This window comes from Cyanistes caeruleus, chromosome 2, assembly GCF_971803275.1.
Source record: "Cyanistes caeruleus chromosome 2, bCyaCae1.hap1.1, whole genome shotgun sequence".
Taxonomy (NCBI): domain Eukaryota; kingdom Metazoa; phylum Chordata; class Aves; order Passeriformes; family Paridae; genus Cyanistes; species Cyanistes caeruleus.
Genome location: NC_141702.1, coordinates 113,366,378 through 113,385,011, shown reverse-complemented (window position 1 = coordinate 113,385,011; position 18,634 = coordinate 113,366,378). Strand labels below are relative to the sequence as shown.

General features: G+C 36.8%; 1 protein-coding gene across 2 annotated transcripts in view; it reads left to right on the top strand.

The window, feature by feature from the left end:
- PPP3R1 (protein phosphatase 3 regulatory subunit B, alpha) overlaps positions 1 to 18,634 on the top strand; it is a 39,137-nt gene that overhangs the window by 1,603 nt on the left and 18,900 nt on the right. The gene's annotated exons all lie outside the window — the stretch shown is intronic.

The window sequence follows — 18,634 nt, the reverse complement described above, 5'->3', positions numbered from 1 at the left end:
CACGTTTGCAATACCATTAATTACTTTGACTGTATAGAGCATCATGAACAGTGATCATTTTCCACACAGCGGTTGTGCTCATCCTGCCAGTAGTTGCGTCTTCTGTGAAAATTTTCTTCTCAAAGATCTGCCAGATGAGATAGACTAATATACATTAAAGGAAAGAAATATCATTGAACTGTGATGCCCACATGTGTGTCAGGGACCTTTAATGAACTTAATTTTCATGTATTATTACCTTTGATTATTTTTTACTCCATTCTGTTGTAACTGAGGCTTTCTTATAATCTTTTGATGATGTAATCATGGTGATCATTACTTCATTGATTCTTGAATAGGAGTTGTGTATGATACATTGAAATGTGGAAATGCATATACAAGGGAAAAAAGGTGAGCTGAATGTTATCTCTGCCAGTAAAGGTGCTTGTGTCCTCAAGTAAGTGGAACACCACTTTAGCTGTATCACTACACTGGTTCTGGTAGCACCTGATCTTAGGTGCCTTTTAGTCTGAAAACCAATATGAAACTATACATTAACAAAAAAACACCCCCAGCATTTCATTTAAGTTGCTTTTGTTTTTGTTGTCATTCATCAGGGGATGCTTTCATTGAAAGTTCAGTTTAATGAAGGAGTACATAATGTTTCAAACCTTATGGTATTACAGAGATTATTTTTTTCACAGTTTAAAACATTTATTTTGTGTGCTTACAGGAATAGAGAGCTGACAGTTATGGTGAAAAAAGAGGTGAATGTATTGTTGTGATTGTAGTAGGTAGCTTAAGATAAAACAAAAACATCTAGTGAGTCAAAGAGTGTTCTTCTGGCTGTTTAGGTATAGCCAGTTCTAAAATAATCTGTCAGAGCATACGATGACGAGTCCATTACATAATGCCAGAAGTAATGTTGATAAGCTATTTTTGTCAGAGTTGACTTAGCAAGTTTTTCCTATGAGTAGTGTTTTCTAGGAAAAGGTAAACAGCAGAGATAAAGGTATTAAATGATCTTTGTTTTAGATAGATAAATTCTGTCTTCTTGGAATGGTCTGTGTTCTAGTTCATATCCAGTTCTTGAACTTTATAGATGTAGTAGAGAAGCCCCAGAATTGTACAGGAATCACCCAAAATGTGCTACATCGTCCATCCATCTTAACTAGTCTCTTATTAAGTTGTTTTGACTCACTTCACTTGAATACTAGTACCTCTGGTACATTTTCTCCAGCCAGAACTGATCTAACACTGGCTCTAAATTACTGGAGTAAAGAACTTCTAAACAGGTTTGTTTTTTGGTTTTTTTGCAATAAAACAAACAAAAAGAAAAGAACCCCAGAAGACCATCCTAAATAATCCTTTACTGTTTAGCAGGGAAGGTGTTAAATGCTTTGGTTATTAGCTGAACAAAAAGCTAGTTATTCCTAAACAGGAAGATAGAGCCTATTGGTGAAGAAGGAAGAAGAATTTTTAAAAAGTAATTATATTTTTTCACCATTAATGTGGTAGAAGTAGAATTCTGTTTTTATGTGGCTAAACTATTAATTTAACAGTAGGGAGGAATGAAAATTGAGTAGTTGAAGGGAAAATAGTTTGTAGTGGGCATACCTCAGGAGCTTCAGTATATTCATCATGTAAGGCATCTGGCTTAGCAGGTGAAAGGAAAATTTTAAGGGAGTGAGATTAATAACACCTAAATTGTGGGGTTTATTCATATCTTAAAGTAGATGGGACTGTCTTCTGTCAATCAGAGCCAGAAAAAGAGAATTCAGTAATTCTGGTATTTCTGAGGAAACGAGATGAGGCAGAAATGCACATTTTTATGCCAAACTATTTCTCTTTGTCTGCTTCTGCCTCCTGACAGAATGGGTCAGGTTGGAAGGTACCACAGTGGGTCACCCGGTTCAGCCTCCCTGCTCAAGCAGGGTCATCCTGGAGCGCATTGCGCAGGATTGTGTCCAGAAGGTTCTGGAATATCCCCAGGGAGGGAGACTCCACGCCCTCTCTGGGTAATCTGTTCCATGCATGGTCACTGCACAGTAAAGTTCTTCCTCACGCTGAGGTGGAACTTCCAGTGCATCAGTTTCTGCCCATTGCTCTTGTCCTATTGCTCAGCACTACCACGGGGAGCCTGATCCACCCTTTTGGGACCCTTCCTTCAGATACTGATACACACTGATTAGGTCCTGGCTCCCTCAGCCTTTCCTTCTAAGAGAGATGCTCCAGTCTCTTAATCTGCATGCTGAATTGGTGCTTACCTGGCAGTGTTACCGAAGAAATAGTTTTGTTTTTTTTAATTGTAGGTGTACTTAATAGTGTTCTGCTGTAATTCATAAATTAATCTGTAAGATTTTTCAACATTGCTTTGATTTTTTTTTTTCTTCTAGTTTGAAGAATTTTGCTTTCTCTCCCTGTTTCTACTGCTTGTTTTTAGCTGTGTTTCACTAAAGAAAATTGTATCCTCTCCTAAAACGTTTTAAATCTGAATGGTAGTTGAGCGTAAAATTCCGTAGGTTTGACTCAGTGATCTCAGAGGTCTTTTCCAACCTAACTGATTCCATGATTCCAAAGACACTGGTTTAACTATATGGAAACTATATGGAATGATGACCAGAAATTGTTTTCATGGCAAAACATATTTTGTAATTTGAGCTAATAATTGAGTTCTTGAATGCAATTTGCTCTCGATTTCCTTGCCCCTTCTCTTCCCTGCCAAATCTGCTCTCCCTTCTCTGTATAATATCATTTGTCAAGTTGTAATTGAGAGAAAAATTACACTGCACTGCTCTTTGTTCATGGGCAGCCAATTCATATAGTGACACATTTCCCAGTTTTCCGTCCTTGTTTTCTTCTGGACTGTATGTTTTTCTGTTTTCCTGAGCTTGTTTATTCCTTTATGTTCCTTACAGAAGGACCACGGGGGTAAAGAGGACTGGCTATTTCCCTTCTTCCTATATGCTATTTCTTTGCCAGAATCAGCAGAAATGGAGAAGGTGCTACTATGTGATGTCCTTGTCATGATCCAACTCTTCTGCTGCTGGAGGAGTGAGCACTGCTAGGATTGGGCAGTAAAAATTGAAGTGGTGGGAAGGAATGATGACAAGCATATGTCAGCATAAAAAGAAGAGTAAAAAGTGCTTGTGCTTAAAGGTTACACAGCTGGTACTTCTGAGCAGGATACCATTAGAAAATAAGCATCTTGTTTGACTTGCAGGCCTATGTTAATTAAAATATAGGAAAGTTGGAACTCCTGAAACAGTTGGAATTTTATTGGCTGACATGATTATATAAATTACTTAAATACGTTCTTTCTTTCCCAAAGACTGTAAGAATTTAACTTGCTGTGCTCTTGTGAAGATGGTAAATACTGCCCTTGTTCTGCAAATGGAACAGGTCGAGGTCATAGCAGGGCAATAAACTTAACCAAGGTCCTTCTTACTGTTTAGAAATTAACATTAGTATGTGATACTGGATATGTGTGTTTGTAGCTTTGAAAATAAATATGTCTAAATCAAATTAACTGTTACAAATTTAGGGGTCTTGGAGTTAAAATGCAGCCACTAGAAAATTGTGCTGTGTGTTGTCCATTTGGCTTGGGGCATGTGATGGTGTTCAGTGGTCCCTGGCTGCCTACTTACAGCGTCTTTGTAGCAGTGTTTTAGACTCTTGAAGTGATTGCTTTGAGGTTTGAACTGGGGATGGGCCTTTAATATCCTGCAAAAGCTACTCTGTTGTAAAGCTTAGTTGTCAGTGGCCTAAAGTAATCTTGACACCAGCAGCGTCACAAAGATCAGCTGCAGAGGTTGTGTTAATGTCCTGAATGAAGTGGGAAAGTCTTGGACATGCACCAGCATCTTTTAATCTGTATAGGTAAATCTTTCTGTGTACCAATTCAAGTATTCTGGGAAAGTCCAGGACTAGAAGCAATATATTCTACTTAGTAAATGATGTACTAGACTTTTTTGGTCACTGGATGAAATACTGTATTTAGTAATATATTTGGATTAGTTTAACCAGGGCTAAGCTTGAACTATATCTTGTCTTTCTGTTCAGGTCTTACATATATAATTTGTGTGGCAAAAGTCTGTGGAGAGTTGGTTTGTTTGTTTTTTTTTTTAATTTTCAGATGTGTTTGAGAATAAAACCCCCATCTTTCAAGTGAAGTAATTTCTGGAGTGTCATTTATTTTTAATGTTGATATTTTGTGTAGCTTGAAGATTTTAATTTGGTAGCTATACTTTATTAGGCTTTTTCCATATAAGACTGTGTTTTATATGTAGCTACAAGTACTTTAATTGCTTGGGCAAAACTATGTTGATGGTACAAAACAGGCTGGAGACTATATCTGACTTGTTTGTAATTTGACAGTCATTTGGCCCTGCTATTGATACTCCCTTCCACAATTAAGGAAGAAATCTAGTGATATAAATAATCCTTAACTGCATTAAAGAAGTTTTGGAAACCCGTTAACTGAGTTGGATTGAAGGCAGCGTTTCTTAGGAACTGCCAATAAAAATCTTGGCTTCCCAGCTGTAAACAGGTTGTGTCAGTTAGTGAATATTTGCAAAGTCTGTGTTGATGAACATTTTTAAGAAAACTTCAGGCAAAGAACTGAAGTCAGCTGAAAGTTAAAATAGTTTATAACATTGCTTAAGTTAGGTAAGGTAGGAATTAAAAAAATGTAGTAGGACATTTATGGAAGCAGTTCAGTCAGAATTTGGGAGGGGCAGGAGAGAAAGGAATGGGACAACAGGAAGCCCAGAAATGAAGCCCAGGGTTGATATGTTTCTGGGAAGAAACCAAGCTACTGGAAAAGTGGATTCAGCTGTGATTCTCAGAATACAATCCTAGGATCATCTTTAAATGCTGTGGAACTTTTTCTTCCTTTGATATATTTGTGACAAAAATGGAGATTTTTTTTTACCCCTTATTTTCACCAGCTGGAAACCATAGGACTCTTTTTCTACTTCTTCTCTTTTGTTACCCTGTAACTCCTCTGCATATATTTATCAGATGTTTTAGGGTTTTTTTTGTAATAAGTGGTGAAAGACAAAACCACCTGTTGTTTCATTGCTGACTGTGTAGGTTCTGAATAGCATCACTGAAGTTGGAGATGGTCACTTGAATTCTCTCTGCTGAATGACTCTATGGCTAGCAGAGAGGACTTTAAAAGGAGTTATTTGGTTTGATTTGTTGGGTTTCTTTTTCAGTAAACTCCATGGCTATGCTTCAGGCCTGAGCTTATGAAGGAGAGCTCATGTACTTTGTAGTCATGATGACTGAACAGCTTTTCAGTCTTGTGTGTATAAGATGTTCCCTTGGGAAGTTTAATTTAGTATTGAGCCACTGCTAACAGGCTTAGCACTGTGGTATCTGAGCAGTCATGGGTCAGTTTTGTTGATAATGCTAATGTGACACTTCACAGATTTTTTTTTTAGATTAAAGCTTGATTGCATGTAGATCTGCTAACAAGTCTAGGAAAAAAACAAGCTATTATAAATAGGGGAACTTCTAAGCAGCAATAATAAAAATGTCAGATAAATGAATAGACTTTGATTTCTATATTTGACTCAAGTAGACTGTCTTGGCACTCTAATGACTTTTCTTCTTAGAGGTATCAAGTAAAATACTTGTTTGCTAATTTTCCCAATGATTCTTTAAAAAGCAGCATTGGTTTTCCTGAAATATTTTATTCAAAACACTGTTTATTTTATTAATAAGACTAAAGCATTTGCAGTAGGTACCACTGGTGTTAGGGTTTTGGTTTTTTTGTTGTTTTCAGACAGTGCATTGAAAAATCAGATAAATGTAATTTGTAAAATATGAAAGCTTAGTAAGTTTGAATCTTGCATACTCTTGAATGTTATGGTGCAGCGCTAGTGTTGGTGCAGCCGAGTTTTGCTAAAGGTCAGTTCTGAAAAACTCTCTTTTAAGAGGCCTTGAAAAAATGGGATTGTGAGTTAAAAGGTGGCCAAATGCCCTTTTGTGGTGAGAAAACAAGTCATGAGGGTAAAAGGGTCTAAAATGGAGCAGAATGAGAATATGTAGATATTTTTATGTAATGATGTAGAAAGAATGTATTGCTCTATAGCAAGGGGAAGAACAACTAAAAATTCCAGAAAAATTTGTTTTAGAGAAAGGTTGGATTTTACTAGTAGTTTAATCTACTTCCTTGGAGGTATTGTGTTGCACCTGTGCAGTGCCATAAGTGTTGTGTCAAGTCAATCCTTGTTACCCAGTGTTTCACAAAGAGCTGTTAAAACACTTAGTTGAAAATGACAAGTGTTCTTTGATTTGCAGTTCGTATTACAGATTGGGATGCAAATGTACATGCATTATATACTGCCTCTAGTGCTTGCAAACTGTAAATTTTGGTATGGCACATGAACAGATAAGATGGTGGATAGCAGAAAGAGGGTGGCCTGTGGTTCTGTGGACAGGTTGTACTTACAGGCACAGTTGTCAGTCTTTGTACGGTGCCTTGGAGTGGATTCTTGATTGCCAGCAACTGGTAATTATTACTGGAAGTCGCTGTGACTCTGCAGGGCTGCATCTACAGGACTTGTTTTGGAACCTATAGACCCTATAAACAGCAGTAATTTTTCTAATGCTGCATTGTGTGTACTCTTATTTTTGCTTTTACATACATTTACAACTTTTTGTACATAAGAAAATTTCTGGCTTTTCAGGACAGCTGTTTCTGGTTGTATTGTCAATTACAGCAATTAATAAGTTTTGATTTCTGTAATGATTAAGCAATCTTTAGCAAGTACTGTGAATCTTTTATTTAGAGATCTTAGAAGTATTCTGGTAATGAGATTTTGAAAAATTCTTCAAACATTAGACATGAATGTTTATAAGCTACTGAAATTGGTTTGGATTTCTAATTTAATCTTTTGCATACCCTATTATTAGTTTGTAGCAAAAGTGACAAACATCTCTGATACTCAATATTTGCATTCCTGTATGTAAGAAATAAGCCAATTCCTGCCCTGAAGAACTTAACCTAAAATATTCTTCTAAATAGCATTTGAGTATTACTTAATATAACCAACTCCTGAATGGACATCACCTCCGTGTTATGACTAAAAATTGTCAGTACTTTCTCCATGACACATGTCATAAAAAGAAAACTGTTTGAAGGTTTCAAATACTCCATAGCAGGGAAAACCTGAATTGAAAGCATTTGTGTTGTTGAGGGTTTGTTTGTTTGGGACTTTTTTAGTGTCTTATGTTTCATTTTGCTTTCATTTTATTGGGAAATCTGTGCTAATTTGAGGACTTTGAAAATTTGCAATACGTCTTCAGAAAACCGATTTCTAATTTGTGGAAAATTCTTGAGTGCTGGAAATTGTGTTCGCTTCAGAATGGAACCTGGTAATGCCAAGAAGACCTGTTTAATGTTTTGTAAATTTCTTGATAATTACAATGAATTTGATCACTCAGTTTTGGATCATAGTGTTGGTAGGGCCTGTTTTCAAACCATATGATTCATTTTTATTCTTTGTGAATCCTTGAATAGCAAAAACTAAACCAGAACTTAAAATGTCTCCATTTATTAGCTGACAGCTGCAAGTTCTGATTAAGTTATTTTCCTTTAATAAAAAGGATAAAGACAAACTAAGGTTAGTGTTAACTGGTTGAGAATACGAACAATCTCTATATTTCAGATTCTGTTTCTATGCAACAATTCCCCTTCTGCATAGCCTGCTTCTTCCTTTGGTTTGCACATCTTGCCCAGTTCTGCATCTTGGCCTCCTTGATTGTTTTTTGTTCGTGTCAGTTTGTGAAATCAAATCCTCATTTTTGAACTGTCTTTTCTGTTTTGAGATGTGTCATTTTCACAACTCTTCACAATGTTCTTCAGCCTCTTTTGTGATGGATCCTGAATGACATCTTGCCTACTTTGTGATTGTTTTTTCAATTGTGCTATTTCTTCTTTCTCTCTTCTTGTTGGGCATCTGTAAGACGTTTATCTCCTTTCAAACTCCGATTTCCCTTTTTGATTTCCTAAGTGGTATTGAACTGTTTAGAAGTATCTTACATGGGAAGAAAGGCTGGTGACAGCATCCACTTATCTAGCCTGTTTCTGTGCAGAGCTGTACACTGAGCTGTGTGGCTTTCCTGATTCTGTTCTAACCCCTCAAGGTAGAGCCTTTGTGAATTACTGATAGTTTCTGAATTGGTACTTGCACTTCCCTGCTCAAGGACAGTTAAAACTGGTACTAAACTGTTGTATGCAGTAGAACTGCATTGGCTTTTTTTTTTTTTCCCACCAGACCTTTTCAGATTAATTTATAATACCTGTGCAACTGTTCCTAAAGCCTTACCCTTTGCAGTTAACACATGACTGAATGCACTGTTGAAATCTAAAAACTTAGAAAAATTGGTAGAAAAAAATGTGCAGGTCCTCTTCTTCACTGTTTCTAACCTATTTCTGTGAAAAGGGAATTACTTTGAGCTGCAGTAGAGTCTTTTAAGTATTAAAAGAGTTAAGTATTAAGTAGCATAATACTGTTATATGATGCAGTATAATCTGTTTATGTATCTTTGCTATATTCTTTGCCCTCCGTAAATGCCACTTGCAGTGAATTGATGTCTAAACTCTCTTAAATAAAGAAGCCATCTAAAGTTATTTTCTAACTGATAGTGATCTTCCATTCTTTCCTTGCTCAAGTTTGTTAACAGTTTGTGGCAAGGGAGCTTTGCTAGCTACATGAGGAAGAAATACTCTAATTATATAACATTAATGAGTATATATATAACCAGTTATATAAATATATTAACAAACATAGTAATTTGTATATTCATCACTTGTTGTCAAAGGATAGCATGCTACATTTAATTTCTAGCTAAATTCTTACCTTTCATATTAGTCTAACCCTAATCAGGCACAAGGATCTGTAGCCATTTCTTGCAGAAATTTGGGAAGAGATTTGTTTACTTTGCTTGGGGTTCTGTGACTGCTGTAGCTCCTTTTCTGCTTTTTAGAAAAACCCTCAGCGAAGTGAAGTATTCTTATACTTTCTAGTGCTCACAGCATTGCTGAAGTGTAGTAGTAGGAAACTGATCTAGTGGTTATTGGTTTTTTCCCAGCCTGTAGAGTTGAGACTTTTGGACTTAAATGTCTTCTTGGTATAAGCCAATCCAGAAGTTCAGAAGCTTCTCAGAAGACTGAACCATCCTTATATTTACTCATTTCTTGTATTTGGAGTATCACAACTAACATTTTTAAGAGGTAGTTTTTGATTCCACAGATATTGATGCCTTGGGGTTTTTAAAGATTACTCAAAAAGAAGTTTAAATTTGCAAGCATAGTAACAAGTCCTATACCTTAAGTGACTGATTTCTGCAATCTACAAAATTGTTTGAAAAACAGTGCAGAGAAAAGAAAGCCTGTATTTCATACTCCTCATCAATACAGTGGCAAGAGTGTTGGATTTGGAAGTATTACAGAGAATATAATTCTTTGACTGTTAATTTTGGAGGGGGTATTGAAATACCAGTTAACTTGGCAGTTTTTACAGGGAATAGTCTATAGAGCTGTTTGCTGCAGCTCCCTAGTTTTCTTTTTTGGTTTTATAGTTGCTTGAAATGCTGAGAATCAAACTGGCCTGATTAAAAGCAGCCTCATGAGAATATAGATAGCAAATTATATTTCAATGTGGCTTTAGGTCAAGTGAATATCTTCCTGTAAAGTAATTGTTCTGTTCCTATTTATATGTAGGTCAGCCAGTGATGAAGTTATTACTTTGTGTTGGAGTGGAAGTTTGGACTGTTTGGACTGAAGTCTGTTTTCTGGGAAAAATTTGTTTTGTCTTCAAATTGTTGTGGAGAAAGAGAAAAGCTGAAAGAGTTTTAATTAGCTACTAAGTATTTTATATGCAAAAATTGAGTGTTTTGGTTCTTTTGGGTAGGTTTGTCTTTCTTCATTTGACAGACTATGGTATACTAAATAACAGTTTGGCTATAATATTAATTTCTGGTGGAAACTGTGGAACTCTGTCATTCCTCCAGGTTCTTGGTGATGCTTGAATATTTTGGCCTAATGTTTTGAATCAAGTCTTGTTCCTTTGTTCCCTGTGTTACTTTACTTTTCCAAATTTGAAGTTGTTCTTTTGCATGAACAGGACAAAATTTACTGTTTGCAGTTGCTTGTATTTTTTGTGTTCATATTCACCAACAAAGGGGGAAAAATCCTTCCTACTAATGAAGTGATTAAATTGGAGATCATAAACGTCTGATATCCAGTGTATATTCATCACCGTCCCAAAAAACAAGATCAGTGTGATATGTTTTGGTTATTCTGTTTCTCTTTAATATCTTGTTAAATGCAAGTTAATGTCATTTCTTTGTTAAGATGTTGACTGTTGACTCTGAAAATCCCAGGACACCTGAGTTACTTGATAAAGTCTTCAGTTGTATTTTATGCTTTCTCCCATACTCTTTGGACAAGCTTTTGCACTGTATGCTTCCAAAGCTTCTTTGAAATGTTCTCTAAAGCTCTTCAGCTCTATTTTTGTTATGCATAAAGATTTGTGGTTTGTTTAAGGTTTGTGGGGTTTTTTTTGTATCCTGTCATTCATGTGTCTGTTGTCTTGCAGTCATTTGTATTTTCTATCTTGTTTTGTACTTGGGATTACAAATGTTCTGGGCAGTATGGTCTTGGTTTCATTTTTACTAGTGTGGGTTAGTCCATGTAACAGCACAGTCATGGGGTGGATGATTGAGAAACTTTAAAGCTGAAAGGGTTAGCTGCCATGGTCCCCTCTTTTAGCCAAGGGAATTGAATAAACTTCAGCTTGAGCTGTAAACCTAGAAAGAAATATTGTAGGTGAAGCTGGTATATTGACCTAAGTGGAACAAATAAATTATTATCTTGCAAAATTTTTGGTGACTTCTTCAGAAGCAGTGGAGGAACAACCTCTTAATCCCAAAGACTTCCCATTAATTGCATCACAACTTTGATTTAATGGTGGCAGAATTTTATTGTTCCCCTAGTAAAGGTTGTGTTGCTTCAGAATCCTTCTGGGAAACTCCTTTCCTTGGCTTTTTGAGAGTTCATTATTCATTTATGCTCTTAAAATTACAGGGCTCTGAGAATTTTTGAGAGTGATGCAAGCTTCAGAAATGTGAGCTTTGAAGTGATTGGATAAGCAGATTGGATTGTTGCTGCTAGAGTAGCAGCTGGGAACTGCCAAAAATGAAATTGTGAAATGTACCTTAGCTCATAAAGTTAACACTTTTGTTCCTGTCACCGGTTTTCTCTCAAGTTTTATTTACAGATTGCAATGTTTTTGCAGGTTTTTAAAATGAGAGCTCTTACTGTTTTCTGTGGTTTTTCATACATAGGGGGTTTTGCTTTTCTCCTTCAAATAACAAGATTAATTTGTTAGTTTTCTGAATGTGGCACAATCTGTTCTCTGCCTTACCTAGTTTTGAAAACTCACTATGTTTGTTTCTAGCGCTGTTTATTATCTGTCTGTCTGACATACTGCAACCTCTGTTAGGGAGATCATAAAATTCAACAGAAAATGTGAATAATCTCACATATTACAGATGGAACAATTCAGTTAAGTTTATAGTAATCTAGTTATCCTTTAGGTTTTTATTATGTCTACATCAAACTTGTGTGAGATGATTTGGGGAAGTATGTACATACCTAGTAAATTATATTGTCAGTGTATGTTTTGACCTCATGACTTCTTTTTTCTCTAAATTCAGGAAAAGGACTTTGCAGTCAAACTGCTTTTATCTTTGGTCATTCTTTCTTCTTAAGCAATTTAACAAACTGCTCTTTGTTGTTTCTGCTGGGTCTGTATGTCTCATTCTCTCTTGGGTGACTTTTTTTTTTTCTGGGAGATGCTGCAGGTGAGTAATTAGTGTTTGTGTCTGCATGTACAGATCTATGATTAAACCAAGTACTTAATTATACCTTCAAGATAATGCAGGTCTAGATTTTTGCTGGAAGATGAGCAAGTGTAACTGAGTTCAGATAGGGAATACTATGAGATTGATGTATATGGATATAAATCATACAATACCTGCTGTAAGTGGATAGACTTTATAGATTGCTTTTCAGTCCTGATCACTTGAAATTCAAAAGACTAAAATTTTAAATAAGTGTTTTTATCCCATTTGAACAGATACACTTTTTATTATGTTTCCCTTAATAAAGCCAAATGGTGTTATTAAAGGCTGAATCCTCCTATAAATTACACTCTTGATTCCTTTAGTTTTTCTGTCTGCTAGAGGCTTTGGCAACAGGAGCCATCTCTAGTTTCGGGTTTGCTTTGTGCTTCACTGGTTTAGGGCTTCCCTGTGATATCCTAGAATAGTTACTTGAGTGTGATGGCCTTAAGCCATTAATATCTCACATTGGAGGAGACCCGTGGACAGTGAAGGATTTAAATAAAGCATAGCATAAGTTACTGGCCAACTGCCAGCCAGGGGACAAGTGGCTTCCCTTAAAATGACTGATGAAGCTTGAGCAGAGACATGACTGGATTAGATAGTGACTAAGGAGTAAACTGTGGGCTTTTCCTAAGACTTGGGCAGTCTTTCTTACCTCCTATATCCAGAAAGGGGATGTGGTAGAACCTGACATGTATGCAAGAGGGCAGAGTCTTCTAAGGAAGCATGATTTACTTTGTTATGAGCAAATTGAGTAAATGTATCCAAAATAAGTTTGTTTGTTTTAGGTTTTTTTTGATAAGACTGTCCTTTATTTTTTTTTAATGTGGCAAAGGGAATTATAACACTCGACATACTTGAAAGAAGCAATGCCAGAGTGCTGTAACAGCTTTAACCTGACTTGATCTCTACTGTAATCCCAAATCCACCAATCCCCTTTGCCTTGGTTCATTATCTCTGATGTCTGCAATTTAAATATGTTGAAGAATTAGGTATTAATCTTTTTTTGCGTTCCTTCAGTACTGAAGGTCACAGAGTATTTTCTTTAGAGGCAGGATTAAAAGTTTAGGCTGCTTTGGGGGTAACATATTTAAAACTTGCAATCTTCTTCTTTCAAAGGTAAGTTAAAATAAGCTGTACTTGGTTTTTTGGTTTTGTTTATGATTTTCTTTTCCCCCCTGAAGTGCCCTCTTTTCTCTATATAAAATGCTTACAGCCTTCCTTGATGTTTGCTGTTGATTAGTATTCAGGTGAGGTATTGAGTTAAATAGTTAACAACAGCTGTATGACCTATCTTTTGTGCTTTTATGGTTTCACTTTTAAGATCATACATAAAAACTGAGCACTGATACAGTTAAAACTATTAAAACTGATTCAGTTTATCAGATTTCTGGTAAACTTTACAAGAAATATAACTCAGTGTCCACAAAAAGTTACTATAAAATTTCAAGGGCTGATGATTGGCAGATGTAGGGGAGAACATAGTTTTGCTATAGTGTCTAAATGGAAGTTCTATCCAACACCAAGGTGGAATGGAAGAGTACATTGGCTGGCTTACATCACTGGATTTAAACTGCTGGGTGGAATTGTAACAGAGATGCTAGGGAGCTGTGGATGTAGTATGCTAGATCATTGCAGCCTCTTGGAAATTGTGCCTGCCAGAAAATGGAAAATTCCCCTTCCTATTCAAAGGAAACCTTAAATTGATTGGACAGCAATGTGTGAACTAAATATAATTGTAAGATTTCTTTTTAATCCCAAATGAAATGTGTATGCTTTTCTAGCTCTTCTAGATTATTTTTTTCAAAGAAAAAAGATTATTAGACTTCTAAAGCTTTTGATACTTTGTTTATTACATTATCTGAGCCATTAAAAATGTGCTTCTTGGTCTTTCAACTTCTGTACAATCAACTTAGGAATAATACTTGTATTTGTGTTTATATTCCCTTTATCCCTGTATTCTTAGGGAACTGTTAACAGCTCAAAGGAAGGTAAAAAAGAATCAAATAATTATTAAGGTTGGAAAAGAACTCCAAGATCATCAAGTCCAATTTGAGTGATTACTATCATGCCCACTAAACTGGAAAAGAGGCATGTCTACTTATTTTTTTTAACACTTCCTGAGTTGGTGACTCCACCACAGCCCTGGGCAGTCTGTTCCAATATTTAACCACTTTTGGTGAAGAAATTTTTCTGACATGAACCTCCTTGGTGCAACTTGAGGTGGTTTCCCTTGTCCTTTTCATAGCAGAGCCTGAACCCCACCCTGGCTACAGCCTCCTTTCAGGGAGTTGTAGCGAGATAAAGTCCCCTCTGAATCCCCTTTTTCCCCTGCTAAATATCCCCAGCTCCCTCAGCTGCTTCTCATGGGACTTACGTTCCAAACCTTCTCTGAACTTGCTCCTGCACCTCAATGTCGTTTTTGAAATGAGGGGCCCAGAGCTGGATAGAGGCTTTGAGGTGTCACCAGTGCCAAGCACAGGGGAAGAATGACGTTCCTGGTCCTGCTGGCCACACTATTCCTGATGCTGCCAGGATGCCCTTGGCCTTCTTGGCCACCTGGGCACACACTGGCTTGTGTTCAGCTGCTGTCAGTCAACACCACTGTGTCATTTTCCTTTGGGTCACTTTCCAGCTACTTTTGCCACAGCCTGTGGTGCTGTCTGGGATTGTGACCCAAGGACAGGACCCCACTTCACCTTGTTGAACTCATACCATTGGCCTTGACCCATTGATCCAACCTGTCCAGATCCCTCTTGCAGAGCCTTCCTACCCTCTAGCAGAACAAAACTCCCATAGTGTCATCTGCAGAATGACTAAGAGCACCCTGGATCCTGCTGTCCAGATCATTGATAGAGCATTAAATATGACCTGCCCCAAAACTGAGCCCTGGGGAGCTGGTGACAGGCCTCCAGCTCAACACAGCTCCATTCACCACCGCTCTTGGCTTGGCCATCCAGAGAGTCTTTTTACTCAGTGGACTCCTGGCCCGTCTGAGCCATGTGGAGACAGTTCCTCCAAGAGAATGCTGTGAGAGACAAATGTCAAAGACTTTCCTAAAGTGCAGGTAAATTACATCCACAGCCTTTCCTTCATCTGCTAGGTGGGACACTGCCATAGAAGGAGTTGAGGTTGGCCAAGCAGGGCCTGCCTTGCATGAACCCAGGCTTACTGGGACTGATAGATACACTAATTGCAGGGTGTGATTGCACCCAGGATAACCTAAATACCAACATTTAAGGTCAGTTCATAAATTTCATAGTTTGCTTTTGCAGCTATGTCTTCAAGGGTCCAGGAGAAAATAATTATAATGTATTACTACAATATGCATCTTGTTGCTGGTTGATTAAAGAATTAAATAAACAAGTGGTGGATATTCTTCCATAAAAATACTTTTCATTCTTTTGCATATAGACCATTGGAGGATTTATTTGGTAAGGAAATACCAAAACAGATTTCTTTCATTACTTGTGCCATCCTGTGAATTCAATATATATTACTGGTTCTAGCTGTTAAGAGTTGTGTTCATAATAAGAGTTGCTGATTTTAATGGCAAGTTTTACTTGAAGAAGCGTAGATAATTATAACTCTTACATACCAGTGAAATGCCTGAGTCCTTCACTGTCACACATGTGGTCTGTGCTACTTACCTGGTAACATTATGGCTGCTTCTCTGTTTTCTTATCTTTTTTTTTACTTTAATCCTTGACTTTCCTGTATAACCTATAAGAATTTGCTGCTCATTTGTATCCTCTTTAATTTCTTCTGTTTCACATGTGGATGACAGGAGGCTTGTCATCCTGAAAACTCAAGTTTTTTAATCTTGACATGGTTTCTAAAGACTTTCCCAAGACAGTAACTGTAAACATAGATATGTATACATTCTTTCTGATACACATCTTTCAATGGACATCTCTCACAGCCAGTGTGGTTAGGAAAGTGTTATCCTGACTATCCAATCCCTGGCCATGGTCAGAAACCTATAAATTTTGAGAGAAAAAATAATGTTTTCTTCTTCCTTCACCACACCTCGAGCTGTGTCCATGTGACTCATTTTGTGTCCAGCAGCAACAAAGGCTCACGCCAAAGGGTAGCAAGATACCCAGATTTGACAGTCCAGTGCCAGAAAATATATTGGATTTTTGGATAGCCAAGGTAATGGCCATGGAAATGGATGGCCATGGAAATGGGATAGCCATGGAAATGTCATGGAATTTGGTTGCAACAATGAATAGAACGAACATAAGCAGAGCTGAGGTGGTGAAAATTGTTGTGTAGTCATGAAGGCTTAATAAATTGTCATTTGAGCTGAATTCAGCTTGGAAGTCTTGGATCTTAAATTGCTGTCATATTGTCCTAGCTTCAGGATAGACTGGATTTGTTGTTGACCTGAGAACATAATGCATGATTGGTGACTGTGGTCTAGCTTACTGCTAGGAGATATTTAATTTTTAAACTTACTGAATGTGAGGTGGGTGTCACCTCACATGAATTTTTATGTATTTCTTTAATTCCTTCTTTAGCACATGATCTTAGAAAACAGGCTGAGAATTTGGGCTCAGCAATGAGACTGTCACTGCTCTCAGGCTGAACTTCCACAAACCTTCTTATTCAGTGTCTTCTAATTTCTTGTCTTCACTTAATTTTGCATCACAAAATCTAACTCAACATTAATACCAGTATAAGAACCTCAGAGGTAGATTTCTTTGAGTAGAAGTCTTGTGTTAGAGAACTGCTAATTGGAGGAGGAAGGATTTAGGAGAGTTGCACTCTCTCTGCCTGGAATACTTTTAAGCAAAGCCAAGTACTTAGTAGTTGCTGTGCATAAAACAATACAGAAGTCACCAACATGTTTTAAATGTTACTTGCTAAATTTTGTCAGCTAGTTCACACTATTACCAGTTCTTCAGTTAAGTTTTGTTTTCAGGTAATTATGTTTGGATATTCAAATTTTAGGCAGATTTATTTACTGCCTGCAATAAAAAGCCTAAAAGGTGACTTAATTACTCCAAGTCAAAACACAAATGCCAAATTCCCTGGTGATCTTATTTATAACATTTCCTTTACAAGCATTCTTTATATAAATATAAATTTAATATAAATTGGATATTTCTGTTAAATAGAAGATAATCAGTGACATACTTTTCTTGATTCATAGACTCCTCTTGGACTGATACAACATTTCTATGTTGAGTAGTTTGTTTAAGGGTTTTTGAGTTTTTTCTTGTTACTGAATTTTAACAAAAAAGGCAAAGTATAAGTATATTCATACTCTTTATGAAGATTAAAGTATTTTTCTTGCTGCTTTTTTTTTGGCTGAAATCTTGTTCTTGCTTTTGTTGTTTTAAGCCATATTTTTTGTGGTGTCTACAGAAACTTTGTATGTCTTTCATCTGCTCTCTGGTAAACTCCTTTTAATGTTTTAATTCTCTGGTAAATTCCTTATAAAATGTATAAATTACAATGGGTGAGATCTTGTATATTTTTGTGACCAACATTTAATTCAGAAATTCAAATATTAAAGTGGCTTAAAGCTTCCTGGGCTTTGTGTGAAATTTATTTTAAACCACTGTAGATGTGTCTGTGTGGCATGTCCTATTCATGCAGGAATGTTTAGAGCCTTGAAAGCACATACCCTCATTTTTAGTTTGCCTATTTGCTTGCTGTTTTTTAGTGAGGAATACCAACCTCTGGCAGCCAAAGCCCTAGTAATTTGTTAAACAATGATTGTTAAAAAAACCCCAACCAAATCAAACATCTTTTCACCAAGCAGTTCTTCATTGTTAAAGCTTTATGAAAACAACAATACATGGAAAATGAGCTCGAAGGAGGAGGAAGAATTCCCTGCAACAGGTAATTGTCATCAATCATTAATTCTGGTGGTAGCGAGAAGAGTGAGAAAAGACAAGATAAGCATTTTGTGTGTTTGTGGAACAGGGAGGAGGGTCTTGTGGACTCTCCCTAGAAGTGAGCTGCTAGCTGTTTTAATACTCCCATTCTTTTGTGTTGTAGTAAGGGATGATGGAAAACAGCGTTTTTGTAACTTAAGAATTGAAGTTGGCTGTCTTGATAATGCCTAGTTCTGGTCCCCAGCTGACGTGACTTGGACTGTTTCACTGCCTGCTGAAGTTTCTTGCTTTTGCTGACAGTGGTAATAAGTAGTGTAGAAGGTATAGGAGCAGATGCAAGAAGCCCAACATACAGTGTGTTGCCAAACCCCAAGAGGTGCCCTTGCATTAAAAACACAAATGCAGGAGCATCTAGTGCAGAGGTGGAACAGCCAGTGCTGTGACAAGGCAGTTGGCAAATTTAAGGCAATTTACAAGGATGAACATCTTGCATTGCTTTTGTTTGCTGCTGGAGAAAGTAGTAAATCTTGGTCAACTACTCCTGTACATGAACTAAAGAGGTCAGGAGACCAGTCTTGCTCCTTGTTGAATTTACTGCCTGGCTGTGGAAACAAATCAGAATCTTCGAAAGAACCTAATGTCTTAGACTGTCCAGGAATTAATTTTCATTTATAGTGACTCACACACCCTCCCACCCCCTTTGGAGGGCTACATTTCAGATTAGTCCTAAGGTGAAATTGTGGTTTGCTGACATTTAAACACATTTTCTACTTTTATAAAAGAAAAAAAAAAAAAAAAAGGCAAAAAAGAAAACTAATTGAGGGCTAAAGCTGTGATTTATCTCTCTGAACTATTTTCAGAAAAATGCACATCATGCAGAAAAG